Below are 16843 nucleotides of genomic sequence, written 5' to 3'. Positions count from 1 at the left end.
ACTTAGTTCAAGTGAAGAAGAAATAAGCACACGCTGTAAAGTAAGTTAACTAATATATTCACAAGAGTTTTTAGCCAATTGAAATTGTGCTGCCTGACTTGTAGTCTCCTGGGCTTGCCAATGTATCAGAGGCCCTTTCCGCACGGGCCAAATACAGTGCCCTGGGGACGGCAAAAACGCCGTTCCCAGGGAGCTGTTCGCATGGGGGGCTCAGTGGCTTCGCAGCCGCGCCGCCCTCACTCCTCCCCAGTGGCGTGAAGCCGTTGTTTCCCAACCTCGCTCCCTGAGCAAGGTTTTTGGGAAACAGCAGCTTCCAAACGCTGCTGTGCGAACGGCAGCGGCTGGAAGGCGCCATCCCTCCCCCCTTTCCCAATTGACTCACCTTCCCTGCGACCATCTGGTGCATTGCTGAGGCCTGGGGACACACACCCCCTGCCCTGCGACTCTGGAGCGGTCGCGCAGGGCAGGGGGGCATGTCCCCTGGCCTCGGCGACGCGCCGGACAGCCGCAGGGAAGGTGAGTCGATCGGGCGACGGTGCAGCGCAGCGCCGTCTTCCCGGGTGTTTCTGGGACCATTTGTGCGAACGGTCCCAGGGGGCTTGGGTCGGTGTCATGTGCGCCGACCCAACCCCCAGCGTGGCCGTGCGGAAACAGCCAGAGGCTAGCAACATTCCATAGTTGTGTATCCTAGATTTCCTGATCAATAGCTCTAAACGCAACTTAAAGATTATCCGTAGAACTGATTTTCTTCCTGATCCCCAGGCATAGATCAACCACCATGGCAAAACTCAAATGAGAAACTGTAATTGCATGGGGTTTTTAATATAACATAATTTAGATATTTCTGGACTCAGTAACAGGGCATGTACTCAGTTACAATGATGAGAAAGAATGACTATCTATTGATATGTGAAGGATACAAAGATTTTTCTATCCTGCGTTTCTGATGACTTCAAATAATGAAGTTCTATTGAGAAAGAATGATTTCTAGGGGTGGGCATTTGGCAAAAACAAACCCACCCACCCGCCAAAAAAACCTTATTGGTATTTATCAGGATTAGTATGAAAAAAATGGCAGCAAGGGAGCCAAAAAGTGGATTCTGAAAACTGCCAGTTTTTTTTCAGCATTCGGACCACCTCGGCTCCACCGCCATTTAACAAAAAATCTCCCTCTCCCTTCCCTCTCCCCCGCACTTTCTGGCTGGGTCTCAGAGGCACTGCAGAGCTAAACACTGGACTTGGCTTGGCTGGGCCCAGGATTCAGCTTTGTACCACCATCAAATTCCACATGGGCTTGTAGGCAGTAGGTGGCACAGAGCTCAGTGCTGGGCTCTGGGGTGGGGCAAGTTCAGCTTCCAGCTGTGCTGCTGCCTCCAGACTCCATACGTATTCAGCAGCAGCACACAGCTCAGTGGTGGGATCAGCTGGGGCAATGCCAGTGTTCAGCTCTGCACTACCAACCAACTCTGAGCCCATGTGGAATTTAGAGGCAGTGGGCATTTTTCAGGTTTGGGTTTAATAGACTTGAAAAATTTTGAATTCCCCCAAATCCCATTAACTCTCTGCCCATTACCTTCAGCACTCTTTTAAGCTAGCTGAGGAAGCAGCACAAGTGAAGGTGTGAGGCCAGAGAGACTGAAGAAAGCACAGGGAAAGAAGAATGCAAGGATGGGAAAGGTGACAAGGGAAAATACTTCCAAATACATGATATATACTGTCGTAATACATAGTATAGCATCCTTATAAAGTAAGTCAATATATTGAAAATGGGTAGGGGAGACTGAGAGGATGAAAAGGGGTATTTGAACTTCACTGTGCAAGAGATAATCATAAATTTGTTTTACAAAACATTGAGAGGTTGCTTAGAAATTTTCTCAGTAAATAAAACATATGACAAATCTGTGTGGTTTTATTCCCACAGTCCATGCTCTGTACTGGAACATGTAAGAATTCTACTGGAGGAAATGTAAAAGAATTTTTAACAGATGTCCTAACTACCCTTGAAAAAATGGAACAGAAGGGAAAAGTCTCAAATGAAAACTGAATCATAAAAGAAGCACCGCTTATGTTCATCACTTATCTAAGCCAGTAATTTGCTATACCTCAAAATGATTATTCATACAAAGAAAAGTTGTTCTTTTTTGTATTTTTTTAACCTCCTTTTTAATCTTTCAACTGACAATGTCAAGAGATGCCTTTAGAAATGATGTATTCACAAAGGGTGGATTGGAGTCAGCTATCCCTGGGGCTTTCCCCACTTACCTTCTGCTGTGCGCTACTCCGGGAAAGTAGCGCGGGGTCCAGCGGCGCTCCCCACTTGCTGTGGCATGCAAACCACGCAGCCGTTTCTATGTTGCCGCTCTTGCAACACCTCAGCATCGAGATCATCTCTGGCAAATTTAGAAGAAACAGCACCTTTTGATGGGGAACCCCGAGAGCGCGCCAGGAATGACGCGCGCTGAGGGGGCGCGAGAGCAGCACGCAGCAGAAGGTGAGTGGGGAAAGCCCCCCTCAGTGGGAGATGCTGAATGGCTGTGGAACTACTTTTGATTCCCTTCCTGTTTTGATTCCAGTAAAGTTGATTCCCAGTGACAAGGGACCTATGTGGAGTAATATTTTATTTACATTGTTTATAGTCCACTTTTCTCACTAAGAGTTGAGGCAGATTATAGAATATAAAATAGTGCAGATACACGGTATAAAACAACCAAAGAACAATGCAGTAGGACTATAGAATTAGAATTAGGACTATAGAATCAGAGAACAATGCTAACAGCAAACTAAGGCAAAGTATGCTACAAACAATATAGCAAATGGAGTACAGGGCATAAGACAATGCAGTAAAATCACCTGAAATAATCATTTCTGGGGATTACAATCCTGTTTGAGTATAAAGCTCACTGCCCTCCTGCTTTGTTCCATTCTACTACAGTCGTTATCGTCACCTCTATTTTTAAAAGCCCTCTGGAACAGTTTTGCACATTCTGCAGAATGACAGAAGCATGGGGACCTTCCTGACCTCCTCAGACAATTACACAAGGTGGGAGCTGCCACCAGTGGCATGGGAAGGGGGGAAATGGTGCCCAGGGAAAAATGGCATCCAGATTCCCCCTGCAGTGCCCCCACCCCGATGGTGCCCTGCCCCCCTGTCTTACCTTAATTCAGCCAGCTGCTTTTTGCAGCCTGGTGGGAACTACATTTCCCAGGATACCTTGGAAGCCCCAACTCACTCACAAGGTCTCCTAGGAAGTGCAGTTTCCACCAGGCTGCTTTTCCCACCAAGCTGCAAAAAGCAGCCGTCTGAACTCAGATAAGTGGGGGACATGAGGGTGCCGCGGAGGAGGGGGGCTGAGACCCTGCCACTTCTGGGAAGGAGGAGGGGTGTGGCTGGGCCTAGGCGCAACATGCGCACGCCACCCAGGCAGGCCTTGGCCCAGGCAGAGTGTGCACCTTGTGCCGAGGCCACGCCCCTTCTCCTTCCCAGAAGTGTGGGGATGATTTTTCCACACCCCACGTGACTACCACAGGGGCACCGGGGTGCTTGTCCCTAGATGTCCCCATGGCAGCTACGCCTATGGCCACACTGAAAATGCATGTGAATGGACACCTTTACAAAACTTTGTTCAGACACTTGAAGCTGTTGCAGAAGAGCATAGTGGGAGAGGCAGATCTGCAGGTATGAAGATCAGGCAGTGCAATCCGTGTGGGGTGAAGCAGCTGCATCACTGCCAGGGAAGCAGCTGAGCCACCTCCTACGCAGTTAGCTGTGCCACAGCCAGTTCTGGGACAGAACAGCAAAAAGTCAGTCTGCAGACCAGGATCAGCTGCTCAGCAGCACTGCAGTGAACGGGGTGGAGTAGGGGTCCTTTGTGGGGCAGAGGAACAGAGGAGGAGAGAGCTAGAAAAACCAACCCAGTGCAAGGAGTGGTGAGAGTAGGCAAATGAGCTCCTAGCCGTTGTCCAACCCCTGACCCCTGAAAATGTTGAGAAGGCCAGGGACAGTCTAAAACCCAAGGGGTATAAAGGATACCCCACCTAGAGGTACTGAGACCCCAATGATAGCTAAACCACATTCTCAGTGATTAGAAAAGGCCCAGAAATGGGATGACATGGATCTGCCCATGTCAGAGAAACATGGACACTGAGCCCAAACATGGGCATGCATGGCCAAGCATGCCCTGAACTCCCAGTTCAGTGCCCTTTCCACAGAGGCTGGCCAGACCAACCTCCTGGGGAACACTCCTAGGCAGAGTGACTGAATGGAAGTGAATGATAGCATGGGCCATTACATGCTACCATGTGATACTAGCCACCACCACCCCTCCTTCCTTGGCAGCATATGCAAATGTCAAGAGGTACTGCTGGAAGGTGGAGGATCCCAGCTGATGGCACCAGCTCTTGGCGGTTGTTCTGTCCAGCACTCCTGACCCTGGACAGTGCAGACATTGTAAGGGCAGTGACACCTCCCAGGTGGAAGAGTGTTGTAAGCTAACCCATAGGCCCATCCAGACATGGGGCTGGGCCACTAAACGCCTCCTCATCTTGTCCAATTGCCCAGAGATTGGGGGAGCCATCTTGTTTGCCCTACTGGCAGTCTGGTGTGGGGCTGCAGTCTTGCCAGGACCTCCTGCCAGTGGGAGAGTAACTTGGTACTCCCTGGTTCCCACTACTCAGCTGCTACCCCCACTGACTGGCCACAGCCCTTGATGCCTGACCACATCATTTTTTTTACTAGTGAAGGTTTTTAAAGTAGTAGACAGATGACTGCCAGTCAGTGACTGGGGAAAAGTTTCTGGAGACAGTAACTGATTTATGATGGACATCAGGGTCTCATTGATGTGGCCCTTGCATGATTTCACTAACCAGGATGGACAGGATCCAAGGGACAAGTGGTGTCAGTGGTGGCCTTCATTATTCCCAATTTCTTGTCTACAACTATTAGAGTAACTGGATAAAAATAATACCTAAATTCACCAAACAAAAACTGACAACAAATTGCAGCAATCACCATCCCACACATAATTCTTCATTGCAAATTAGGCAATCTCCTTATGTAATTAAGTTTATCTTCCACCTGATCATACTGCTGCACAGAAGTGGCAAACATATTAATCAGTGCCTCATATTTCCTCAAAATATTTATATCTTTAGACTCAAGGTGGCTAATAAAGCATCAAAAGTTTTAAAGGCACAAAAACAACAAAACAGTCCATCAATAAGCTTGATAAATAAGGATATGACCAACATTCCCATAGGATGATTATTGGGGAAGGTGACTGTATCTTTGAGTAATAGAAAACCCTCTTCATCGGTTTAGTAAATTCAAGGTGTGCATTTGAGTACACCTGAGCCAAGATTTGATGCTTGGGTCAGTTCAGGATACCCAAAATGACCCAAACACTCCTGAAACTCCAGGAGTAATGAAATGTTTCCAACACTATTGGAGGCAGATGAAGCATGGAAGCAGTGGCATATTTGACTAGGGGACATGGGGTACCCTATGCCCCAGGTGCCCCCCAGTGGAGGGCACAAAAATTTCACATTTGTTTGTGTTTTTAGTATTTTTAGAGTTTTGTTTTCAGTTTTTGGCCTGCAGGGGGCGCATGTTTTAGACTAGCAGCACCAAAATTTCAATGATCTTTCAGGAGACCCTCCTGATGATACCTCCCTGGTTTGGTGAGGTTTGGTTCAGGGGGTCCAAAGTTATGGACTCCCAAAGGGAGTTTCCAAAGGGAGCTAATAGGGGGCTACACCTTTGAGGGTCCATAACTTTCGACCCCCTGAACCAAACTTCACCAAACCTGAGTGGTAACATCAGGAGAGTCTCATAAAGATACCCTAAAAATTTGGTGCTGCTAACTTAACAATTGCACCCCTGACAACAGGCACTCCCCAAATTTCCCCAGATTTTCCTCTTAAATCCACTCCCTTTGGCATGGACTTAAAGAGAGAATGTGAGGTCCCCAGTTTAAACATTGAAAGTGATGCTGTTTCAGGATGGGGGAGAATCCACCCCCAAACAGCATCACTTTCAATGTTGTTTTAACTGGTGGATTTAAGGTGGATTTAAGGTGGATTTAAAAGAAGAATCTGGGCTCCCTAGTTTAAACACCATTGAAAGTGATGCTGTTTGGAGGTGGATTCCACTGGAGATGTTTTGTGAGAGATGATGCCTACAGAACCATTTTCTTCCTGCCCTCAGATTACATTATACCTGTGTATATACAAATACACGCTGTTCATTTTATCATAATTTTAACATGCACTCATTCACAATAAAATCCTCACCACACCACTACTCCAAAAGTCCCACCTCCTGTCTTTTTCAGACACAAAGGATTCCTTATTATGTTGTTTACCACAGTGGCCCTCTGTTTTTGATTCATGAAATTCCTCAACAGAAGAATGAACTCTGTTTTTGACAACAAGGTTCAGATGCATGCATGAGCACATACAAATATATGTTCCTGAGCACATACTGAAAGGAGGCATCTGCTAGGTTTCTGGAACTGAATCTAACAGAGCAGATTAGCTACTGGTGAACACAACAGTGACATCTGCTGGTTAGCAACACTTTCCAGTGAAATAGAGTACCACTATTTTATCCTAAATCAGCAATCTGCACTGTTTAGAAACTTTTTTTAAAAAAGACAAAAGATGCATGTGATTCAGTGGCAGATAATCTGTGGCCCTTTCCGCACGGGTGTAATACAGTGACCCAGGGACGGCAAAAACGCCGTCCCTAGGCTGCTGTTCGCACAGGAGGCGCTGCTGCGATGCAAGATTTTTCCAAAGCACCATCTTCCCGTTGGAGCGGTGCAAATAGCACCAGCAGGAAGACGCTGCTATTCTCCTCCCCTCTACTCACCCCTGGAGATCGGAGGGCAGTGTGGTCGGGTACCTGCAGCCCTCCAGAGCGACGCTGGATGGGACGGTGAGTGGAGGGGGGTAACTGGAGGCGGCTCCATACGGAGCCACCTCTCTGGCTGAGGGGAAAGTCGGGGGCACTCACAAGATAGCGTGCAAACAGTCCCCAAGTCTCCACTGGCATGATTCATGCCGGTGCGGGTGCGTTTCCGCCCATGTGTGGAAAGGGCCATAGATTCATAGAGTTGAAAGAGACCACAAGGGCCATCAAGTCCAACCCCCTGCCATGCAGAAATTCACAATCAAAGTATGCCTGACAGATGGCCATCCAGCGTCTATTTAAAAACCTCCAAACTCCACCACATTCCAAGGCAGTGTATTCCACTGTGGAACAGCCCTGTTTATGTGGAATCTCTTTTCCTGTACCTTGAATCCATTACTCTTTGTCCTAATCTCTGAAGCAGCAGAAAACATGCTTACTCCATCTTCAACATAAGGAGTTGGGACACACACACACAGGAGGCTGACACTCCAGGAACCACTTGTGTCATGTGGGTGGTGCATTGGGCCGCCCTTTCTCCCCTATCAGAGCTGCTTTCCACTGCCTGCCCCTACTTCCTCTTCCTCCTGCGCCTCCACCCACCAGCCTCCACCCACCCACCTGCTCACCGACTCAGCCTGCTACTGCCCACCCACTTCTTCTGCCCATCCGACAGCTTGCCTCTTCCATGGCCAGCATGCTCCCTGGCCAGTGGGGTAAACTCTGCTCAAGTCAAGGCTGCTACAGCTGGCCTTGCCCAACAGCTCAGGAGCATGGATGCTGATGGGTTGGGTGACCATGCCCTGTCACACTTGCAGCTGCTGCCCTTTGAGAGGTAGGCAAGAGGTTGAGGGCACCCTTTCTTTTTGCCCTTCCCAGGGGTGCAACTTTTGGGGGGGGCAATTTGGGGCGGGTGCAATTTCAGTACTTGCCTATTTTCTGCAGATACGCAAAGAGACCAGTACCTGTGACAAAGATTAAATGGACATAAGTCCAGTTGTTTCTGACTTAAGAGTAGCAATTCTCTTACAAAAGGATTGCAAAAGGATATCAGAAAGAGAGAGAGAGACTGCTGAATTACAACCAATAATGAAGCTCAAGACAATGCATTCTGGATTGAATAGAAACCTAGGATTTCTGTCTCATTACCAGTGCTAATTTCTCCACATCTACTACTCCTCCCACTGTCTGCGGCTGGGGACAGCCCCCCCTCCTCGGACCCCCCGCCCTGGACTCACACATCCCTAATCTAATCATATCTGTTTTGTCATTTACCTGCTATTGGCATTGGGTGTCTGAGTTCACTCTTTTCTACTGGAAGACAGATGGACTCACATTCTACCTGACCCTGAAGAAATGAACTGTGACTTACAAACTCTCATACTCTGCTGGAAATTTTGTTGGTCTACTGGACTGTTGCTGTTTTCTAATTCTATATCTGAGTTTACTTCCAATTACTGTTGTGGGTTTTCCCGGCCACGTGGCTATGATCTGCTAATTTTTGCTCCTGAAGTTTCACCGCAAAATGTTAGAAGGAACAGCTACCAGACCACAGCCACACAGCCCGGAGAAGATCCACAAGAGACAGTTGATGCCAGCTATGAAAGCCTTTACATTGACTTCAAATCATGAATAATTGGTGCCCACCATTATGGTATGGATGTGATAATGTATGACAAATTGAAATCAAAGACTTCATAACATTTTAGTTTTAATCAGCTCAAGACTCCTGTAAACTGCTAACTGGTAAAAGGAAACATTAAGTCCTTTTCATGTTCGATAAACTCAATTCTTTTCATGTTAGATAAATTTTCTTCAGTCACTAGGTTGGATCCTTTAGTAAATTTCCTTGGACAGAATTATTTCCCACCCCTTGCAGGCAAATGGCAGGCCTATATACCACCAATGTGATAAACATTGAAAGATATTAAAGCCCCATTCTATCAACTCCTGACCTAAAGGAATCTAATTTTTTTATCATTTTAGAAAAATATTTAGCAACTCTTTTTTTGTTTCACTGAAGAAGTTCCTCTTTCAAACTATATCCGTTCTTTGAAGTACACAAGCTTGTCTCAGTGAACCAGCATGCTTCGGTTTTATTTATTTAATGCGAACATTTCTAACCTACCTTTCTTCAAGCAACATTGGAACATACTGTAGACAAGTCAATACAACAACAACAAAACCCAATTATAAACCTGTACCAAAACCTCCAACAACATTGTACAAACGGCAAAGTAAATACATAAATAAAATTTTAAAAACCTAGCCCTGGAAAAACCCACACAATATTGATCATAGTTCAACAAGAACACAAGAAACCACCTCATACTGAATCGGTCCCTTGGGCCTTCAAGGTCAGTACTGTCTATTCATACTGGCAACAGCTTTCCAGAGTCTCAGATGGAGGTCTTTCACATTACCTAACACCTGATCTTTTTGGCTGTTAGTGCTGGTATTGGACCTGGGACTTTCTGCTGGTATTGGACTTAGGACCTTCCAATCAATGTCCTACCACTAAACCATGGCCCTGCCCCGGCAGTGAAAATTGACTGCTCTCCTATACAGATCCCTTTTATGATCTCTTTCAAAGCCTGGCAGTATAGATATCTGTCTTACCATCTCTGAAAGGTACTTCAAAGTAAGAAAGCAGTCATTGAGAAGTAGCATTCAGGTTACAGCAGCATGCAGCCTACAATACATATTACTTAACTTCCTTATCATGTTATAATTCTATTTTTAGACACACACACACACACACACACACACACACACACACACACACACACACACACACACACACACCCATGATAAACTATACCATGGGTTACAGGAATGCTCCAAATAGTCTTAGATGACAATGCAAAGATGCAGTCCACATTTAATACACACATATAAATGAACTAACATGCAATATGAATCCAAAGTTCATGGGGAAGGAGTTATCCTGGCAAAACTATAGTCCATATTGAGCATCCAAATGCTGAATGTAGATGAGCCCCCTGATTCTATGCCTGTTCCATGGAAATATTAAATCCACTTCCTCAGTGTTGATCATAAGTTCTTGCCTGCAAATTGCAATAGAGCAGCATTTGACTCTTAACCACGCACTGATGGGACACACTTTGTAAGAATGTTTTTGTATTTACTAAACTGTGATCACACAAAAATTGCAGGCAACATCCTATAATCAAATGTGCACTGCATCTCTGCATTGCCATCTAAGACTAATTGGAGAAATATTGTAACCTAGAAGATAGTTTATAATTCTTTTTGGAGTCTGATTTGACAGCACTAAACCTATTTTTTGTTTATCCTTTGGATAATTTTATTTTTAACAATGAGACCTAATAAATAATGAGACCTAATAAAGAAAATAAAACAAATTACCAAAACTCCAGTATGCTTTACTAAAACAGGCTGAATGTCACATTGTTCTGAAAACAGCTGGGTTACTTACAGACCTGCTAGCTGGCCTTCATGAATCCTGACACACTGACCTACTTTGAAGGTATTAATGCTGTTACAACGTTTGTCTCCTGAATAATTCCAGTGTATTAGAGCTGTAATATCTAAACATGATTAAGACTAAGCTTGAGCGATATCGGAAAAAATTAGGTAAAATTGTTATAGCTGAATCAGCCAAATACCTGATTCGGTATACTCAAATATATTTGGACATACCGAAAAATTCAGGTTCTTTCCAATATTACATTATACCCAGTAAAAAATTAGATGAGCCCTTTGACTATTACTCAGCAAAAAAAGGTGACTTAATGAGTAAGTTAGAAGACTGAATGCTCTCCATAGAATCATAGAGTTGGAAGAAACCTTCAGGGTCATCAAGTCCAACCCCCTGCAATGCAGGAACACACAATCAAAGCACACCTGACAGATGGCCATCAAGCCTCTCTTTAAAAACCTCCAAAGAAGGAGACTCCATCACAGTCTGAGGTACTGCATTCCACTGTCAAAGAGCCCTTATTGTCAGGAAGTTTTTCCTGATGTTTAAATGGACTCTCTTTTCCTTTACCTTGAACCCATTACTCCTGGTCCTAGTCTCTGGAGCAGCAGAAAACAAGCTTGCTCCCTCACCAACATGACATCCTTTCAAATATCTAAACATGGCTATCATGTCACCTCTTAACCTTCTCTTCACCAGACTAAACATATCCAGCTCCCTAAGTCTCTCCTCGTAGGGTATGGATTCTGGATCTTTTACCATAAGAACATCAGAACAAGCCAGCTGGATCAGACCAGAGTCCATCTAGTCCAGCTCTCTGCTACTCGCAGTAACCCACCAGGTGCCTTTGGGAGCTCACATGCAAGATGTGAAAGCAATGACCTTCTGCTGCTCCTGAGCACCTGGACTGTTAAGGCATTTGCAATCTCAGATCAAAGAGGATCAAGATTAAGAACATAAGAACATAAGAACAAGCCAGCTGGATCAGACCAAAGCCCATCCAGTCCAGCTCTCTGCCACTCGCAGTGGCCCACCAGGTGCCCTGGGGAGCTCACATGTAGGATGTGAATGCAATGGCCTTCTGCAGCTGTTGCTCCCGATCACCTGGTCTGTTGAGGCATTTGCAATCTCAGATCAAGGAGGATCAAGATTGGTAGCCATAAATCGACTTCTCCATAAATCTGTCCAAGCCCCCTTTAAAGCTATCCAGGTTAGTGGCCATCACCACCTCCTGTGGCAGCATATTCCAAACACCAATCACACGTTGCGTGAAGAAGTGTTTCCTTTTATTAGTTCTAATTCTTCCCCCCAGCATTTTCAATGTATGCCCCCTGGTTCTAGTATTGTGAGAGATTGGTAGCCATAAATCGACTCCTCCTCCATAAATCTGTCCAAGCTCCTTTTAAAGCTATCCAGGTTAGTGGCCATCACATATTCCAAACACCAATCACACGTTGCGTGAAGAAGTGTTTCCTTTTATTAGTCCTAATTCTTCCCCCCAGTATTTTCAATGTATGCCCCCTGGTTCTAGTATTGTGAGAAAGAGAGAAAAATTTCTCTCTGTCAACATTTTCTACCCCATGCATAATTTTATAGACTTCAATCATATCCCCCCTCAGACGTCTCCTCTCCAAACTAAAGAGTCCCAAATGCTGCAGCCTCTCCTCATAAGGAAGGTGCTCCAGTTCCTCAATCATCCTCGTTGCCCTTCTCTGCACTTTTTCTATCTCTTCGATATCCTTTTTGAGATGTGACGACCAGAACTGAACACAGTACTCCAAGTGCGGTCGCACCACTGCTTTATATAAGGGCATGACAATCTTTGCAGTTTTATTATCAATTCCTTTCCTAATTATCCCCAGCATAGAGTTTGCCTTTTTCACAGCTGCCATGCATTGAGTTGACATTCTCATGGAACTATCAACTAAGACGCCCAAATCCCTTTCCTGGTGTGTGACTGATAGCACTGACTCCTGTAGCGTGTATGTGAAGTTTGGATTTTTGCCCCTATGTGCATCACTTTACATTTTGCTACCTTGAACTGCATTTGCCATTTCTTAGCCCACTCACCTAATTTATCAAGGTCCACTTGGAGCTCTTCGCAATCCTTTGCAGTTCTCACCACACTACATAATTTGGTATCATCTGCAAACTTGGCCACCACGCTACCCACCCCTACTTCCAGGTCATTTATGAATAGGTTAAAGAGCACTGGTCCCAAAACAGATCCTTGGGGGACACCACTCCCTACATCTCTCCATTGTGAGAACTTCCCATTTACACCCACCCTTTGCTTCCTGTTTCTCAGCCAGTTTTTAATCCATAGGAGGACTTCCCCTCTTATTCCTTGATTGCTGAGTTTTCTCAATAGTCTCTGGTGAGGAACTTTGTCAAAAGCCTTTTGGAAATCCAAGTAGACAATGTTCACCGGTTCACCCCTGTCCACATGCCTGTTTACACCCTCAAAGAACTCTAGTAAGTTTGTAAGACAGGATTTGCCTCTGCAAAAGCCATGCTGACTCTTTCTCAGCAGGTCTTGCTTTTCTACATGTTTTATAATTTTATCTTTAATGATAGATTCTGCTAATTTACCAGGAACAGATGTCAAACTGACTGGCCCGTAATTTCTTGGGTCCCCCCTAGATCCTTTCTTAAAGATTCGTGTGACATTGGCCATCTTCCAGTCTTCAGGGATGGAGCCTGATTTCAGGGATAAGTTGCATATTAAAGTGAGAAGATCAGCAATTTCCTGCTTGAGCTCTTTAAGAACTCTTGGGTGAATGCAATCTGGGCCAGGGGATTTGGTAACATTTAGTTTATCAATGGCTGCCAGAACTTCTTCCTTGTCTACAACTATCTTCGCTAGTTCCTCGGATTCGCCTCCTAAGAAGCTTGGTTCAGGTGCAGGAATTTTTCTCACCTCCTCTTGGGTGAAGACAGATGCAAAGAATTCATTCAGCTTCTCTGCAATCTCCTTTCATCTTTCAGCACACCCTTTGTTCCTTTGTCATCTAATGGGCCTACCGCTTCCCTTGCTGGCTTCCTACTTTTGATATACTTGAAGAACTGTTTGTTGCTGGTCTTGATGTTCGCAGCCATGCGTTCCTCATAATCCTCTTTTGCCTCCCTTACAGCTAACTTGCTTCTCTTTTGCCACCATTTGTGTTCCCTCTCATATTCTTCATCAGTCAAACTTGACTTCCATTTTCTAAAAGACATTTTCTAAAAGACAATCATTTTGGTTGCCCTCGTTCCAGCTTGTCAATATCCTTCTTGAATTGATTAGCATGCCCTCTATTCCATCATCCAACTCATTGATAAAAATATTGAATAGCACTGGGCCCAGGACAGAACCCTGTGGCACCCCACTAGTCACTTCTCTCCAAGATGAAGATGAGCCATTAATGAGCATCCTTTGAGTTCGGTCAGTCAACCAATTACAAATCTATCAAATAGTAGCATTTTCTAGTCCACATTTCACTAGCTTAATTGCGAGAATATTATGGGGCACCTTGTCAAAAGCTTTACTAAAATCAAGGTATGCTACACTGACAGCATTCTCTTCATCTATCAAGCTTGTCAAAAAAAGAGATAAGATTAGTCTGGCATGACTTACTTTTCAGAAACCTATGCTGACTTTTTGTGATCATTGTATTCCCTTCTAAATGCTGGCAGACCGTCTGTCTAATGATCTGCTCCAGAATCTTCCCTGGTATCGATGTCAGGCTGACTGGATGGTAATTATTAGGATCCTCCTTTTCCCCCTTTTTGAAGATGGGGATAACATTAACCCTCCTCCAGTCCACTGGGACTTCTCCTGTTCTCCAGGAGTTCTCAAAAATTATAGCAAGTGGTTCTGAGATTACTTCTTCCAGTTCTTTTAATACCCTGGGAAGTAGTTCATCAGGCCCTGGAGATCTGAATTCTTTTAAAGAAACCAGGTGTTCCTGCACTACCTCTTTATTTATTCTGTGCTAAATTTTTCCTACTGTAACTTCTGTTTCATTTTCTCCTAGATGAGCAGTTTCCTTTTTGGGAAAAGATTGAGGCAAAGAAGTTGTTGAGTAGTTCTGCCTTAGCATTTTGACATCTTCTCCATGCAGTGACTCCTATTATTTTTCTTCCTTTTGCTACTGACATAACCAAAAAAGCCTTTTTTGTTGTTTTTAACCTCTCTGGCAAGCCTCAGCTCATTGTGAGTTTTAGCTTTTCTGACTTTCTCCCTACATATCCTGGTTATTCGTTTGAATTCCTTTGGTGATTTTCCATTTCCAATTCATGTACATGTCCTTTTTAAATCTTAGCTCAGTTGAAAGTTCTTTAGACAGCCATCCTGGTTTCCTTAGATACCTCCCATTTTTCCTCCTCATAGGAACTGTTTGAAATTGTGCTCTCAAGATCTCACTTTTAAGAAACTCCCAACCATCATGCACTCCCTTCTCTTTTAGTATTTTTGACCACAGGATCGCACCCAGTAGATTCCTAAGCTTACTGAAATCTGCTTTCTTAAAATCTAGAATGTGTGTATGACTATGCTTGCATTCCCTTTCTCTGTATAACAAACTCCAGGAGAACATGATCACTCCCACCTAAGGATCCTACCACTTCCACTCCGCTAATCAGGTCATAATTATTGGTTAGGAGCAGATCTAAAATAGCTGTTTCCCTTGTTGCTTCTTCCATCTTCTGGATCATGAAATGCCCCATCCATGCCGGCATAGGTTCCTGCAGCGGAGGAGTGCTGGTGCAGAGGCAGCTTCTGTGTTCAAGTACTCTGAGCTGTGTGCCTGAAAGGAATATTTGCATGGCATGGCATGGCATTCCCAAAATTTGGAAAGCAGCATTACCACAGCCTTCAGAATGAGCTGTGGAGGAAGACAACAGCCAAGAGAGAGGACAGGATTGCTTGTAGTGTCATAATGGGAGAGCCACATTTCAGTGTAGGAAAGCAATTACAGGGACAAAAAGAGGAAAAGATTGTGAAGCAGGATAGAATGAATATGGATTGACATTAGGAACAAGAACCAAATGGAAAATTTGGGTAAAATAGGTAGAAATGGTATGGGACAGGTGTGAATCTTTCAAACTTTATATATGATACAAAGCTTTTTCTTTATCCATTTGGTAATAATCCCTACATGGTACTGTATAAACAACCAAGCAACACTTCAATACATTTCTAAAACCAAAGTTGCAAATTTCTCTGGCCTCACCAATGTACTTCATCAGTCTCAACGTATGCTACATTTAATGTCAAAATATTCATTTTTTAAGCTTGCTTAGCTTCTATAAACCCTTTCTACTCCAGCTATGCAGCAACATGGCACATACAAGCTGGTCCCCATATCTCAATTGGGCAACAGCTGTTATTAGTACCTGAGATGTGAATATACCTAGAGAGAGAGGTGATGTACTGAAAACAGTAGCAAGAATACTTATAGGGAACAATAGCACTTAGTGCATCCATCATTAACTTTCTCGGCTGAAAGAAAATCATCCATATTTCATTTTCATTTCAATTTATACCCCACCCTATCCCCGAAGGGCTGGGAAGTGCCAGAAGCGGTTAACTTTCGGTTCACTTCTCACACCTCCTTCAGATCTCCACTTCCCATTTTACTATTCTTGCAGGAACAGCATCAACATAAAATGGTGCCTGTGACCCCGCCCAACTTCCCGCGGGTCTTTCCGGGCCACGCCTCTTCCCAAAGGAACGGAGTGGGCAGTACTTTGGCTAAACCAGGGGTCGGGAACCCGTGGCTCGCGAGCCGCATGCGGCTCTTTCGCCGCTGGTCTGCCGCTCCATGAGCCGAGCCGCCGACCCCATCCTCGCCCGCCCTGCAGGTAGCAGGGCGAGCACATTCATCGCCCACGGCCAGCTACGCCGCGCTGTGGGCTTGTTTCCCGCCCACCCCGCTGGTTGCGGGGCGAGCGCTCTCCCGGCGGCTGGCCAAGCCAAGCCGCTGGCCCCATCTTCGCCCGCCCTGTATACAGCAGGGCGGGCGCATCCATTGCCCAAGGCTGGCTAGGCTGCGCCGCGGGCTTGCTTCCCGCCCGCCCCGCTGGTTGCGGGGCGAGCGCTCTTCCGATGGCCGGCTAAGCCGAGCCAAGCTACCGGCCCCATCTTCGCCCGCCCTGCAGGCAGCAGGGCAGGCGCATCCATTGCCCAAGGCCGGCTAGGCCGCGCCACCGGCTTGCTTCCCACCCGCCCCGCTGGTTGCGGGGCGAGAGCTCTCCCAGCAGCCGGCCGAGCTGAGCCGCCGGCCTCATCCTCGCCCGCCCTGCAGGGAGCAAGGCGCATCCATTGCCCAAGGCCGGATAGGCCGCGCAGCGGGTTTTGCCTCCTGCCCGGCTTGCTAGTTGCTGGGCCGCCAGCCCCACCCTCACCTGCCCTGCAGGCGCGGGGGTGGGGGGGGAGCGGGGGGGGGGAGCGAGCAAGCAAGTGGGCGGTGGAGCAGACGGGGGAGGTGTGC

Source organism: Sphaerodactylus townsendi, linkage group LG03 (genome assembly GCF_021028975.2).
Source record: "Sphaerodactylus townsendi isolate TG3544 linkage group LG03, MPM_Stown_v2.3, whole genome shotgun sequence".
Taxonomy (NCBI): Eukaryota; Metazoa; Chordata; class Lepidosauria; order Squamata; family Sphaerodactylidae; genus Sphaerodactylus; species Sphaerodactylus townsendi.
The sequence above is the reverse complement of the archived record's forward strand: the minus strand, read 5'-3'. Positions refer to the sequence as shown.